The 16923-nt window shown below is 35.6% G+C and overlaps 1 long non-coding RNA gene across 2 annotated transcripts in view; it reads left to right on the plus strand.

Annotated features, from left to right (window-relative positions):
• LOC308059468 overlaps positions 1–16923 on the plus strand; it is a 73932-nt gene that overhangs the window by 39810 nt on the left and 17199 nt on the right. The window lies entirely within an intron of this gene.

Here is a 16923-nt window from a genome sequence, read left to right on the forward strand (position 1 = left end):
AAATTCTCTGCTGTAAAGTTTACAGATATTTAAATTCCAATCTGATTAGATGGATCTTAGTGAAGCTTCCTGAATTCATCTAAGTAAGCAGACCATTATCACCATGCTAACTTGGGCTTTTTAAATCAGCATATTTGAATTTTCTCCATTTAGACAGTCACTACAGTCTAGCTCTTTTTTTGTGTTCTGATAAAACAAAAAGATGGGTGTCTTCTGGTATATCCCTTTGAAGCAAAACTAGGCTGCTCCTTAAATCTAACCATATTTGGAACAGAATTGTGCCTAACAAATCTATTACATTTTTTTAGGAATGAGTGTATATGCAGATAAATTAATCTAATGTGGTTGAAAATTAAAACTGACAAAGTTTTCAGGAGGCTTTTAGACATAAAGGCTTTTAAGAAGACAAAGTTGTTAAGGAATGTTACTCCTGTGGTGAAAAGATAGGAAGCAAATGCTAAGGATAAATGACTAGCTTTCACATTGGAAATTTCACCTGAGAAATTTCTGTTGAAACTTGTGCTTTTACTTTATTCATAAATTAGGTAGGAAAAAAACCCCAACAAATGCAAAACCAGGCAATAGTGAGATAACAGTCTGCTGAGGATAAAAGCTTATTCACGTAGTAACAGATGAAGGGCTGCAGAACTATCTTGTGATACTAATTGACTTGATGATACAAGCAAGACATTTTTTATGCTGAGGGTTGTGAGACACTGGAACAAATTGGCCAGAACTTGTTGGTGTCCCATCACTGGAATTGTGCAAAGTCAGTTTGGATGAGTCTTTGAGCAACCTAATCTAGTGAAAGATGTCCTAATCCATGGCAGGGTGGTTGGACTAGGTGATCTTGAAATGTCCCTTCCAACGCAGACCATTCTATGATTTTATGATTAAGAAAGGAAATTCGGTATCAACAAAGGCAAACTACTACAGGAAGAAGCAACATTACCATATAGATTAAAAGTTTCCCTGTCTTAATCTAGATTTGTATAACGGCAGTCTGTTTGTGAAGAAGTTTTTTGGATGTTTTTCATAATGAATCAGAAAAAATAAGAACAGAGAGGACATGAATTATTTCATTCTAACGCAGATATCTAAAATGGATATGGAAAAATAATTTTTTCTTCCTCCTAAAGCAGCTTGATATTGGTTTGGTTGTTGAATATTATAATATACACTTGCATTATTGACACAAGGTTTTAAGCATATGTTAATATGTATTCAAAAGCTACCACCTCTTGGCTGAGGCATGGTACCTGATTAAGTGACCTCTGTAAGCATTTTGCAAATGCCAAGTTAGACTGATTGGTATAAATCACCTTCCCAGATTTTGTCTCAGGCGAAAAATGGTAACTTACAACTGAAGTGCAGTGAAGTCTTAAACTATGTTAACATGTTTGCTTGCAAAGATGTGGTCATATTCTTCTTTTTAACCTCCTCTGTATAACAGATCTGCTTTGGTTTATTTAATTTAAATACTTATTTTCTGTGTGATGGTATCACAAACCCCTGGAGTAGCAGTCTCTTAAAGACCAGATGGCTCAAACCAGCTGAAAACAAGAACATCTATGCAAAATATCTGCCTAAATGAAGTAACCAAGATGTCTGCAGAAAAAAAGCTTCCTTTATTATGTTTTCTCCCTCTTACTTCATCAAGAAAACACTCAAGATGCTGATTTGTGAACAGGTCTTGCTCTAGGGCATTCATGAAAATCAGAACCTGGGCTTGAAGTTAGCCCCATTCAGAAAGGACCTCTTCTGGAGGCAAAATCAACCTTCCTGACTAGTTTTCTTAAATTCTGTAATGATAATAAGTAACATCACTGGCATCTCAAAAAATTTCATGGCTTGCAAAGGCAGGTCCCATACATACAACAGGCTCTTCATTGCTGTGGCTTCAGTCAGGTAGTAAACACCAATAAAGTAACACATCATTCAAACCAAACCAAACCACTTGATAAAAGGGAACAATGATGACTGAGACTTAGTCTGAAAATGTAGTTTCCAGAGGAAAAAATAAAAAAAATCCTTCCATTAATTTAACCTATTAACTTTAAATGCACTCCTAAAGAAAAAAAATGACCAAGGGGAAACAGCTGTTTTTACATCTATCTTCAAACACTCTTTAAAGTACTCAACAAGAGAAAATTGCCAAAATGCCAATGAAATTTAACATAGAGAAATATATCATGAAGTACACAGAAAATAAAATATTCTGATTTCATACGACAAATACTGGTCTCTGAGCTGAACGTTACCACATAGGAGCAAGACTGCTGAGCTATAGTCAGTTCAGTACTAGTTAGTGACCAAAAAAATGACCTGAGTCTTTGTATACGTTAGAAAACAAAGAAAGAACATAATTGTTTCACTGTATGGATTTACATGATTTATTTGAACTTTGACTACTGAATGTAATTCTGAGTAAGAACTACAGCTTGGAAAAAATATAGAAGAACTTGGAAAGAGTTCAAGAAAGGGTGGTAAGGATGGACAAAGTACGTAGCTGCTTCCTTTGGAGAGATAGCTGAGTCTTCTAGACCTTCTTAAGCTGGCAGACAATCTGGACATGTGACAGAAGCCTGTAAAACTAGAGCACAAATAGGGTGAGAAGTGTTACATGAGCTGTTTTATGGGATCAAGACAGCTGCAGAGGGCAGAAGCAAGGACAACAGATCTATTCCCGCCCCCCCCCCCCCCCCCCCCCCCGCCCCCCCTTATGCTATGGTTTCACATACAAGTATAGCAAAATATAACAACCTGTAAATGGTTTGAAACCTTACATCAGTGATTAAGGCTCACCAATTGACCAAAGAGAACAAATCATGAGCTGAGTGCTGATTTTACAACGGGAAAATTGGGATCCTGGCAGATAGCTCTTCTCTCTCTCTTTCTCTCTCTCTCTCTCCAGGTCTACACTTTTATGTAGTGTTAGTGCCTGTGTGTTAATGCTCACTAGTTTCTGCACGTACGTGGCCAACACATGGTGGACCATATCAGGATATGCATTTTTGACAAAGCTGTATAATCACCCTAGCTTCTACTTTTCAAAGCTTCTACATCAACAGCAGCTTCATTTAAATGAACTATTAACATCCCATAAAAGTCCTATATATCATCAGAAAAGATTTTCCATTGCTACTACTGTGACCTAAACAAGTTTAGAAGTGTAAATGTATCTTATTAAGTCAAGTGCTTTTAAATACTTTCCTTAACATCTTTTTTTCACTACTAGAGTAAACAGAACAAACAGAACAGTGGGCTAAGTGGGCCATTAGTCTAATGCAATAGAGATGTTCTTATTTCATATTAAGTTTACCTAAAACTAGACTGATGAAAAAAATATTAAAAAAAATAATAAAAAAAATCCAGACTTCCAGACTTCCTATCTATGCCAGGACTTTGGAGAGCACCAGAGTATCTTGACCCTTTCAGCATTCATAAAGTAATAGCACATTTGGCTTGACTTACATTTCCATTTAACAGATATTTCTTTCAGTTTGGATCATTAGTTTTATGTCTCCTACAGAATGTTTCCAGAATAGTGTAAATGTTTTGAGTGTACCAGGCCTCACCACATTAAAGGAAAATTAAAGACGAATGAAAAGATGAAAATTTAAATTAGACAGAGCAGTCATGTCTTGCCATCTTTTTCCTAACTGCGGCAGTGATAATGAGTAATATCATCATTGACTTAAGTTCCAGAGTTTCCTGCCTTCTTTGCCAGTGATACTAACATGCTAATTAGCAGTTTTATGTCCAACTTTTTATTATATTCCCTTCTTCTTAATTTCTTCTTTTTTGTAAGGATCTTAATTAATGTTAAAAATGTTAACTCTTTTATATTCCAGTATTTAGTTAGTATATTAACATTTCTAAGTGAAAAAAAGTAACCAAACTTAGTAATTCTGGAAAAAAACCACCCAAAATATTCTGAGAAAAAAAGTTGTAACTGGAACTTCTTGAACTCTTTTTAAGGTTTTCAATGAGGTGAAAAGAGAAAAATAGTGAAAATACTTTTTATGCAAATAAAATTCCAAAACTGTCATGACTGGAAAATGAAGATATAATTGTCTTACATTTAGATCATTTATGGATGTATTTTCGTTCTTGATGTGTAGATTTTATTCATTTTATTCCAGTTCAGAATTTGAAGCCCTATAAAATGGGTGTTGTGGTTAGCTGACTTTAAATAAAATTAGTAAAGTCAAAGCTGGTGAAGGGTCTAATTTCTATTGCACTGTTAGGATACCTTTTTCTGTGTATTCCAGCAATACCATGAGTGGTAGCAGAAGAACACATATTGCTTCTGGGAGCTTTCCAGGACTGAAAGCATTATGATTTCCAGAAAATTTCAGGAGAATACTCCATGCTAACATTTTAATCTCCTTAAATATTTTAGCATATTTACTAGCTTTTTCATTGGAATGAAATTAAATAGAAAAATCTATGGAAAGCTGGGAGCTGACCAAGTCCCATGCATGAAGTTAAATAATTGGTTTCAAGTTCATTTGAAGTTCTCCTAAATCATAACAAAATTAGTCTAAATTTCAGTCTGGTAAAAATAGCATAAAATATGTAGTGTTTGTTCATGACTCTTGGAATTTTACTGCAAGCATCAGGCATAACTTTAGAATAGTTGATTACTAACTTCCTTTTGAAGGATGTCTTTACTTATATCTCCGTTATTGTCTGAAAAAAACACTTTGCATGAAAATACCTTCTCTGAATGTGTTAAAATAGAATCTAATATTTAACATTTTTTTAACCAATTAGGTATTTTTAGGAGTTAATTCCATTGATAATTTTTACTACTGGTGTTTGGAAGCAACAGAAATTTGGCAAAAGGACCACCTGAATATGTGCATCACTCAGCATTACTTCCATTAGTGTGGCTATATTGTTTGTAGTCTATACCAACATTGAAGCTGGACACATACCCTGAGTAACATTTTGTCTAACATAAATTCTCACTATTCATTCTCACTACTTTTAACAACTGGAGAAAACAAAGAGATGAATTTTAAAGATACTTGGGCACCTTATTTCTTCTGGGGTATATAAATGGATGTTAGCATTAGAATACACTTAAAAGGAGTGTTATAAGTGACTTTTCAAGCATGAAAGACATCTGTGGTAGAACAGAGGCTCAGATCCAGACCTCGTATCTCCTAGGCCCATTTCCTAAATGGCAGGTTGTTCTTGCTGTATTATACTCATGGATTTAACTCTGTGGTCTTGGAAGACTAGACAGTAACCATAAAAAGTTTGTCTCCTCCAATCTCAGAAGTGATGCATCTCAATAAAGAGCAAGTTGGGCAAAAACTCCAGAAGGCTTTCAGGGATGAAGAAGCTGCTCCTGGACAAACTCAAACACAAAAGGAAGCCTGCAGTGGGTGGAAGCAAGGACAGGTAACCTGGGAGAAATACAGATAAATTGAGCAGCCATGGACAAAGTTAGGAAAGCTAAAGACCTGATAGAATTTAATCTGGCAAGGGATGTCAGTGATAAAAGGAAGACTAGAGGAAAACATGAGCCCTCTCCAGAAGGAAACAGGAGACCTGGTTACCTAGGACATGGAGAAGGCTGAGGTATTCAATGGCTTTTTTGCCTTGATCTTCACCAGCAAGTGCTCCAGCCACACTGCGCAAGATGCAGAAGGCAAAGGCAGGGACTGGGAGAATGAAGAACCACCCACTGTAGGAAAAGATCAGGTTCAAGACCATTAAGGAACCAGAAGGTGCACAAGTCCATAGGACCTAATGAGATGCATCCGTGGGTCCTGAGGGAACTGGCAGATGAAGTGACTAAGCCACTCTCCATCATATTTGAGCAGTTGTGGCAGCGTGGTGAAGTTTCCACTGACTGGAAAAGGGGAAACACAACCTCTGTTTTTAAAAAGGGGGGGGAAAGGAGGACCCAAGGAACTACAAGCCAGTCAGTTTCACCTCTCTGTGCCTGGCAAGATCATAGAGCAGATCCTCCTGGGAACTGTGCTAAGGCACATGGAAAATAAGGAGGTGATTGGTGACAGCCAGCACAACTTCACTACGGGAAAACTGTGCCTGAAAAATCTGGTGGCCTTCTACAATGGGGTTACAGTGTTGGTAAATGAAGGAAGAGCAACTGGTGTCATCTACCTGGACTTACGCAAAGCATTTGACACTGTCCTGCACTACATCCTTGTCTCTAAACTGAAGAGACATGGATTTGACAGATGGACTGCTTGGTGCATAAAGAATCACCTGGATCAAAGGGTTCCAGTCAATGGCTTGATTTCCATTCCATAAGTGGAGACCAGTGACAAGTGACACTCTTCAGGAGTCTGTACTGAGACCAGCACTGTTTAATATCTTTGTTGGTGACATGAACACTGGGATTGAGTATACCCTCAGCAAGTTGGCTTATGCCACCAATCTGTGTGGCACAGTTAACACGCTGGAGGGAAAGGAATGCCATCCAGAGGGACCTTGACAGGCTTGAGAGGTGAGACCATGTGAACCTCATGATGTTCAACAAGGCCAGGTGCAAGGTCCTGCACTTGGGTCAGGGAAATCCCAAGTACAAATACAGGCTCGGCAGAGAATGGATTGAGAGCAGCCTTGAGGGAAGAACTTGGGGGTTGCTGGTGGACTAGAAGCTCAATATGGCCTGGAAGTGTGTGCTTGCCTCCCAGAAAGCCAACAGTATCCTGGGCTGCAGCAAAAGAAATATGGCCAGCAGGTCAAGGGAGGTAATTCTCCCTCTCTGCTCTGTTCTCATGAGATCCCACCTGGAGTATTGCATTCAGCTCTGGGACACCCAAAAAAAGGAGGATGTGGACCTGCTGGAACAAGTCCAGAGCAGGGCCACAAAGATGATCGGAGGGCTGGAGCACCTCTCCTGTGAAGGCAGGCTGAGGGAGTTGTGGTTGCTCAGCCTTGAGAAGAGAAGGCTCCAGGGAGACATTATTGTGGCCTTTCAATAGATAAAGGATCCTTGTAAGAAAGGTGGGGGCAGACTTTTTAGTAGGGCCTACTGTAGCGATAGTACTAATGGTAATGATTTTAAGCTAAAAAAGTATAGATTTAGTTTAGATATTGGGAAGAAATTCTTTACTGTGAGAGTGGTGAGGCACTGGAACAAGTTGCCCAGAAAATTGTGGATGTTCCTTTCTTTTGAAGTGCTCAAGGCCAAGTTGGATGGGGCTCCTGGCCTCATTGAAGGTGTCCCTGCCCATGGCAGGGGCTTGGAATTAAGAGATCTTTAAGGTCCATTCCAACCCAAACAATTCTATGTTTCAAAGTTATATAGATTAGATGGAATATATTAGAATATTAAGTAATAAGAAAATGATTCATAAATGGGAATAGATTTATGGTTCAGACCACCTGGGAGTTATAGTCTGCCTGACTCTGTGAGCAAAGACATGCAACATACTCCTTGGGAATAAAATTGCTCACATGCAAATGAACATTATTCTAGTCAAGTTGTATGTCAGAGGTTATCTACTTTTAATTAACATTTATCCAGATTCAAAGAGGGTTTTGTAGTGATAATATATGTTAAGTGAGAAGAAATGAAAAACAAACCATCTATCTAGGGAAAAAAATTCATTTAGTGTTGAGGAAATGGGACTTGAAATGCCAGAAGAGATATTGGTCTCAGTGCTCGTTCTGTATCCTCTGTTTGATTAGAAGTCACTAGGTAACAGAAGATACACTTAAAAAATCAAAGGGTTCTGACAGAAAAATAGGAAGGATTCCCTGGGAAAAAAAGAAGGCTTTTTAGCTTTGAAAATCTGTAATGAGTCCACAACAAGAAGAAATTCTTAAACCAGGAAATATGCTTAATACAGGTAGTAAGCAAGCTCTAAACTCACAGATTTATCTTTAAGCTTATTCATTGTAATATACTAATAAACCTTTTTTTTATGCTACCTTTAATGAATGTCCTAAGTTAGTTTCAAAGAAAAAAATGGACTTGGGTATTTGGTAAAGATGAAAAATGAAGCAAAAAGGTAGCTTATTTAGATATTAGTTAAAACACTACATAATATAAAAATATGCTTGTATGAAGTTGACGGGAAGCCTTTAAACAAAGTGTGAAAGAAATAGAATTCTAATTCTCACACATGTTCACAATACCTTGATATGTAACTTCAAGGAATCTCACAATGACTTTCTTTTCTTTGGACACAGAAAATCTCAGAGAACGTGAAGCACTTAATGATTTTTCTCTGAAATGTGTTCCAAAATTCAAAGTACAGCCCCTGAGGAAGCATATTTTTCTGACAAGCTAAAAGATATCTGGAAGGATTACGGTCAACAGGAATTCTTCAGAGGCTGTACTATGTTTTTCTCCCTGTTATTAGCTACAGTGTAATTATTAACCTGTTAACAATGTAAGTATTAAAGGAGGAAGGCAAGTCATCCAGTCTTAAAAAACAATGGAAGCAGAATCAACAAAGAAAATGAGTAATAGAGAAATGACGACAGTCGAAACAGAGAAACAGTTAAAGAAAGCAACAAGTATAAAAGAAACGAGCAGTTTAGGGCCAATCAACTATTCAAGGACAAAGATGCAAGTATACTCAGAAAAAAAACCAACCTCTTCAGTAGCCTATTTCATAGACTAGCTTTAGAGCAATGTAATACTGAATTATAAAGATGTCCATTCAAATACTTCCCTGTGTCTACCTGAGCATAAAAGAAATGAAGAAGTAGCATGATCATAGAATCTATGCCAATAGTTACCTGGTGCAGAGAATAACAGAATCTGGGATTCTTTTTTTAAAGGGACAGTCATTATTCCTTTAGAAATAGATTTTAAAAAGCATGTTGGCTTGTGACAGACAGACCAATTGAAATTATTTTCTTATCACAGCAAGCAGATATATCTGTAGTCAGTTTCCCTCTGATATTAACTCATGTATCTCAACTCTAACCCATAGGGACTGCACCTAACAATGAGAAAGCAATTACATCTGCTTGTCAGTCTTCATTCTGTTAGAAAAGATTGCCAATTAACACCAGGTGTTTTGACGATTTTTGTGTTATAGATGCTGGTCCATTGGGATTTGGCTTCTCCTAGTGACTTGTACTTCACCTCTAGAACAGCTGCCAGATGGTGACTTTTCAGTCTCTGTCACCCTCTGCTGTTTTCAAGCTTATGACTTAGAGGTGAAAGATGCTTTATATAGTCTTCTGAACCATTGAAGTCCTCACAGTATACTAATTCTTTCTGATAATCTCATTGAATTTTATGCCCTGCTGTAGGCTATGGGAAAGAAAGAGCAGGGCATAAAATTCAATAGAAATGCAGAGAATGGTGAAAAATGCTGCTTCCCCTTGCCCCCTGCCCACCCCCCCACCCCCCCCCCACCCCCCGAGTGATAAATACTTTCCATGACAATTTTATTGCAAGAAAATATATTGGTAGATTTACCTTTTCACTGAAGACTGGGAGTAGTACATTGTGTTTTGGAGTTGGATGAATTTATCTAATCAACTTGGAAAAGACCCCAGATCATGTGGAAATGGAAATAGCTGAGCATGAAATGTATAAGAACTGGAACAGAAAAGAAATTTGCTAACTGCATATGATGTGAGATAGAGATAGCAGGCCAAGAGAAATGAGTATATAAAGAAGAGAAAATGTAAAAGAAAAGTAAAAATGAAAAGAAAAACACCTGAAGACCTCTTAAGGACCTGATTTATTTGCAGCTGAATTCAGTAATAGATTTATCCAGCTTGCTGCTTTTAAGAATTTGATGGTTTAAGAAACAAATTTAATAAACAAGATGATGAAATATATGCATTAATAAGAATTTAAACACTGCAAATAATGTGAGAAAATATTTCCTTTCTATATCGGTAGTTCTCAGAACAAAAAGCGAAAAAATAATCCTTTAAAAAAGAAGTTATATCATAAAACTTTATGAATTATTTGACCATTACCAGCTAGTTTGGCAGAGATTAATCTTTCAAAATTATAGATGTTTGTATTTGAGCTAATTACTTCATACTCCCTCTACAGTCAGTGGAGTGTGATAGCTATTTTTAAGGAAATTATTAATTTCAGATTAACGCAGAAGTCTAAAATAGTTTTGGTTTACTTCATTAAAAAAATGCTTATTTCTTTGCTTTGAAGGAAGTCTGGGGTGAATATCTCAAATATTGATGTCCATTTTCTTGAGGAAAAAGTAAACGAAATGCACACTATGATTTGTGCATTTCTAGTCACCAAGAAATACACAGCAGACCATGCTTTGTAAAATGTGGTAACATCACTGAAACTGGAGCAAGAACAACATAATAGCTCACTAATACTGCTTGCCTTAGTATCCCAAATTGTGTAGGACTCTAACAGCCATAAATATTGCAGCTTCAAGGGCTGTTTTCAGTTATACCCACAATCAAGACTGTTGGGTTTTTTTAAAATAGTTGAATCATAAGAATGTATGAAGATATTTAAAAAAGAAAGGACATAATTCTGGTAAGTACCTTACTTATTGGATGATGATGTATGATAGCAGGTATAATTTCTTAAAAGAATAAGGAACACATAAAGCTAGAAAGTAATCTCTTTGTTCCAGATACTGGCAGAGAGCCAGTAAAATTTTCCATTGATCTTCCTCCAGTTACCAGGTATAGAGATACTTGGTTTCACTGTTAAGGAGAAAATACCCTAGCTGTTAATATTGAATATAATATTAAATTTAATATTCATGTTGGATAAAAATTGCACATATTTAAAAATATGAAATGTATCATACATTCAAACAACAACAAGTAAAGCCATTAATAAATGCTCAGCTATATGTTAGAACTACGTTCAAAACATTTGGCAGATTTTTTTTTTTCTGTAAAGACATTTTAGCCAAAATTGAAATATTTTATAGGGATATGCTGATTTTGTTGCAATTCTGACAGAGAAAAAAAAACCCAAACAACCAACCAAAAAAGAAAGAAATGTCATGTTTTCCTTCTAGGATATTTCTTCCTTTGTGCTTTCTTTTCTTACTGCACTCACATCTGTGGAAAATATGGTTGCTATCAAATTAGCATTCTCCATTCCTCTTGTGAGCTTTGAGGTTTACATATCATTTATTCCTGACTGAGAGATAAAGAATTACTGCACATAAATAATGAATTATTTGCTAAAGGTGTCTGCATCTCCCCATCAACTCTCAGAGGATTATGACTGTTTCTATATTAGCAGATTAAGTGACCCAAAACAGTGAAACAATTGGTTTGGAGAACCCTACAACTACACTATAAGGCAGGATGTGATGGGAGCAGATTATTTTGGACTATTCCTAGCCCAGTCCTGTGATCTGAATGTTTGTTAATATTTTAACTTCTAACTTCAGAGAGTAAATTTTAGGAAGAACAGATGCTTAGTTAATTGTTCATTTTACAACAAATTTAGCAATAATTCAAATTGTATTAATATATGAACTGTGCATTTATGTATATGTATGTGTGTTAAGAGACAAAAATGGGTAGTAACACCAGAAAAAATAACGTAGAATAAGCATTGTTGTAGTCGTTCCGCTGTCCCCAGAAAGCAAAATGTTGAAGTTACATGCACATATAATTTGTCATATAATAATATTGCATATATTTAACTTTTCAAAATGTTCATGTTTCTAGTTCTGCTGAAGAAGCATAGCTCTGTGTCATTCATCATCACCATTTCTTCCAATTAGTACTAAAATAGAGCTTATCAAGAAAGAATGGTAAAATTGATAAATGATTAAACATCAGATTATTTTTTTAAAATATGCAAGTCTATATTGTTTAGTTTATGCAGAGAAAGGTGAGATTTGCTTTGTCTTTCACTCAAAATGATATGCTGTAGTGTTATCACATTTCTGGATCCCAGATATAATGGGGTCTTAACAGTGAAAGGAGGTGAAAGTTATGATAAGAATATGACACAAAGCTGATTTAAGTGACGACTCCTTTGCTACTTCCAAATTACAATTTTTTAAATGGATTTCTTACAGATTTTGCTATCTGCAAGAGGGATAAATTTATTTCTGAAGAAAAGATTATATCAGGGGAAATAAAGTTTTCCAAGGATCATCTCAACCCAAAACTTCTCATAAACCCAGTACTGAAAACCTGTTATTATTAAGATTATTTTTCCTATAACATTTGCCTTTTGTTGTAAGTGTTTTATATCTGATTGGCAAATCTGTTGAGATTTTCAAACTTTTTCTCATTTACTGTAAAATCAGAAGCACTTATGAACATTTTTAATGTGATAACATGAGTGGTAAAGATATGGAACAAATGATGCTATTAAAATCAATGCCTAAGATAGACACCATGGAAACTTTAAAGGTCATTGTAAAGACTGATGTGTAGATAGAAAACAGGATGTTGGTGATTAGAATTTGTCACTCAAATCTTTTTTCTTCACAAGGCTAAAAGAAATGAGGGGTTCTACAAAAATATTTGTTGGTTTTAATATGTGAAGGATTAAAAAAAAGAAAAAAACAAACATCATCTTGCCAAAAAGTCATGTTAATTATTTCAACTGTAGATAAATATGTGTGCTTATTCAGAGGTGTGTGCCTGTGTATGCATAGTTATTTATATAGTAGTTAAGGAGTAGTAGATCCTTGTAATAGAAATATTTAGAAAACTGATAAATCAAACCATCTTTAAAATTTGAAACTAAATTTTAGATATTCATTAACAACACACGTTATGCTATTCAAAGCAGTAAGTTCTTAATAAGCATTTTCTAAATTAGCTGTGAGTGTACAATGCCACAGTGTTGATGCTGGGTAGTTAATGCCTACAGTGATGGTCAGTAATGGCATAAGTTGTTGACGTAGAGGTGGACAAGCTTGAGAGCTTTTTAGCCAAGGAAACTGGAACCAAAGCGGGTGTGTCCTTTCCTCCTGTCATCCCAATTCAACATCTTTTATAAGAGGTCTGAGTTTCTAGGCAATTTCTAAGCCTTGACCTCCACCATGGGACTATGTGTTTTCATCTGGAGTGTGAGAATTTCCCAGGGTAGTAGGCCTTATCCTATTGCTTGGCTGTCTTTTTGTGTGCACTTGTCTGTCTGTTTTCGTTTGTTTGTTTGAACTTGCTTAGCTGATGCTTTTTTCCTTAAAGCGAAATCTTTTTTTGAATAGTGGAAAAAAGTTCTTGACTAGTAATTGACCATCAGTAAGTGGACTTTCTAGGGTCTCTGTTTTCAGTGTCTGCCAATAATTTCAAGGCTTTTGCTGTTATGTTGTGTTAACACTGTACATCATAGCAAGAGACGTTCAGAGTCAAGCTCTGGCTCACACATTAAGTGCACTTAACAAGTTGATATCCAGGCAGACAATCCAACCAGGGTTTTGTAGCATTAGCGTATCTATGGTGTATCTGTAACAAAAGTTACACTGTTTTCACTGGGCCACTGAATTAATACATGCTTATATGGTTATAGTGCATTATATATATATATAGTGCATTAGTGTGTTTAAGATCAGGATTAAGACTAGCTAATATTGATTAAATCCTATTTAGTGTGCTTCCACGTTTATGAGTGCAATAGGTCTCTCTTTTGATTATGTAAATCAGCCTCTTTCTTGACCAGTGTAACTTGCCTAGGAGGGAATTGAAAAGCTAGGGTATGATCTAGCTTAACACCATCAAGGGTTCTGCCAAAATATGCAATATTTTATCATAAGAAAATAAGTAAATGTTCACTAGATAATTATTGCAAATTATTGGCATTAGTACTTGATAAAACATAGATTAATTATCATATATTTCAGTAAAAGTCAAAGGAGGGATAAATTCCCATAGGAGTTTTTTCTTGTCTTGTATTAGGAAATATAACTAAAAGGTAATACAGAAAGTCAATAATGTTGGCAGCATATAAGAACAGTATTATCACTCAAAAAATAAATCTTGTAGAAATTATCTAGAATTATTAAAATAGTAAAAACAAGTGGAAAGGGAAGGAAATACTTCCTTCCCATACTTGGGAAGGAAAAATCAAATGAACAGGTTGCAAATATTCATTAATATGCCAGTCAGTCAGAAATTCAGCAGGAAGATGTTAGGATCTTCAGCAGAGTATGTACAGAACAATAAAGAATAATAATAAAAAAAACTCTCAACAGAAGTGGAAATACCCTTCAGGAATGTGTTTTCAGAACTATTGCTTGTAAAATGATACAGAAGTACCCTGAGGACTCATGAACTTCTGCTTGGTTGCTGCCTCTAAATTTGATGATGGTATAGACCAAGGGTCCTCAAACTACGGCCCACGGGCCGGATATGGCCCCCCAGGGTCCTCAATCTGGCCCCCGCTATTTACAGACACCCCACCCCCCCCACCCCCGCCGGGGGTTGAGGCAGGGAAACCAAGCAGCCGCAGATGACTGCCTGCCACTTCATCCGTGCGCTGGCCCCCTGTTTAAAAAGTTTGAGGACCCCTGCTATAGACTAATTGGAGAAAACTCAAATGAGAGCAATATGAACAATACAAAAAAGCATTTGATAATATGTTGATAGCATTATTTTCTTGATCTAGAAAGGGGAAGCCTAGTATAGTGTACAGTAATGGTCTTCAAAATATAGTGTTGCTGGGGGGAAAGAAAAAACCCACAAAATACCAGTGATAGCTTTTCTATGGGTTACCTGAAGAGGAGAAAAGACATTACCTGCAAAAAGTTTCTTAGGCAAGGTAAAGGACTAGTTATAGGAAGTGTTAAAAAAATTAAGGTGTAATACAGAGATCAAGGGGATTTGTATTACTGTAGATGTTTGATAATATAATAAATATTGAGAGGCATAATACAGATAATAAATATAGTCAGGGACACTACATTTGTAATTAGCTTGATGCATTAGAAAGATTATTTTTTCCTGCTAATATTCCATTTTAAACACTTCTAAAGTGAACTGACATTCAAAATAATTTCTCCTACTTCAACAGAAAACTGTCAGGGAACTTCTAGGCTAAGTTAGAGAACTGAGTAACATCTTGTTGAGATAAAAACATATGACTATAGGAAATGGTGATAGACATGATTATAACTGTGGATGTGGCTTTGTGTGTTTTTTTTTCTGTTAAGAACTTCTTTTTGTAATATCTCTGGAGCTCATTTTCTGTTCTTATATTTAAGTATAGTTTATATTTAAATAAATTTAAATATACAGTATATATATAATATAAATATAGCTTACATTTGAATATAGGGTTTTTTTCTTCTTTCTTGGATCTGACTAGCCAACCGCAGCCTGTGTCTCTGAATCAGCTTTCCATTGTTTTTTGCAAGTCTAAGGATCTCAATACACTATTCAACCCTTTTTACTGTTACGGTTATTGGAGTGAGAAAGGCAAATGTGAAATTATTCTTGTGAAAATAGCAATGAAACAATTTATTCCATGAACATTCCCCTGTATTTGTATTTCAGCTGGCAATTTTTTGCAGCTCTTACTTCTGATGTTTCACTGCTACTTTAGTGTAGCTTCCACAGTAGGTACACACCTGTAGAGTGGTACTCGTATAAAATCTGTAAAGTTCTTAAGATGGCTCTGATTTAACAAGAAATAAAATTCCCATGTTCTACTAATCTAGCTGTGTTTATCTTATCTTTGTTTTCTCATTTAAAATACTTCTTTGCATGTCCAGACATATAGAGGAAGAAGTCTCCAAAAGCTCCAAGATCACCTGGAGGTCATGCTGCAGTTCAGTTGAATTTGTTCTGTTCCTGACTTATGAATGTTGAACCCTGTGTGCATCACTTTATAATCGTCAACATTACATTTCATTCTTCTTGTCACTTCATTTACAGAGTGAATCAAAGCCTCTTTCAGTTTTACTTATTGCTTGGCATGAGTTCACAGGGTTCCCTTCCCCCTTACACAAATCTGTATTACCACATCACAATTTTAACTTCACTGTTCCTCACCGTTTCTCCAATTAACTTTATTTGGTTTAGATATTAAATTAAAAGGAAACAATATTGAATAATAACTACTGCATAGAAAATACTTCCTAAGGCACTTCATCATTTAGACCATGGTCTTGAAAAAAATATAACTTTAATACAGTTGTATTGAGCTATTAACCATCTTGCCTTTTCACAATCTCATTGACAGTTTGTAAGCAGGTGACAGAAAATCCTTCATTTCCAAAATCATGTGGCTTTAAGTTAGTGTGAAGGTAATTGCATTCTTTAGGAACTGGTTTGATATAGGTGCATATAATTCATTCCTTTTATCCTTACAAGAAGTAAATGGAGTAGTGAATTAAAATTCAATAAACAATCCATATGGCCTAAAAGCCACATACAAAATAAATTGAAAAAGTAGCTAGAATATATACTATACAGCATATATGTGCCTTCTGCTGCATGTTGATATTTAGTATCCTTATTAATGGCTTGAAGAAGAGACCTGAAAATATCAAAGAATTTTAGTTTCTATGTTGTTAATATGCTAGCTATTTTCACCAAATTATTAGAATTTATAGTGGTATTTTTCTTCCCACGACAGTTACAAGTTACTCATCCAGTCATTGTTTTTAGGAACTAACTTATTACTAACTCCACAGTCTTTCATATTGGAGGAAAAAAAATATTGTGTGTTAAAATATCTCACCTGTTTACTCAAAAGAAAATGTGTAAATAATGGTAAAATATCTTATTCTGTTAGTAGTATATTGCTATGCAAGGAAAATGTGGGGGGGGATATTTAATTTCTTTAGTCTGATTTTTTGAATGTAGTTATAAGAAAAGGGAAGCTTCCTTTTTAACAATGTGATGTATTTGATGAATACTTACTATTTTGCCATTGCCATTAGAATAGTGTTGTACATTAGAAAACTTCTACATGGGTAATTAGGAATTCTGATGGATTCTAGCCAGTGAAAATCTCCTGTATTTTTCCTGGGTTTGGCTCGGATAGAG

This window comes from Falco punctatus, assembly GCF_963210335.1.
Source record: "Falco punctatus genome assembly, chromosome: 2".
Lineage (NCBI taxonomy): Eukaryota > Metazoa > Chordata > Aves > Falconiformes > Falconidae > Falco > Falco punctatus.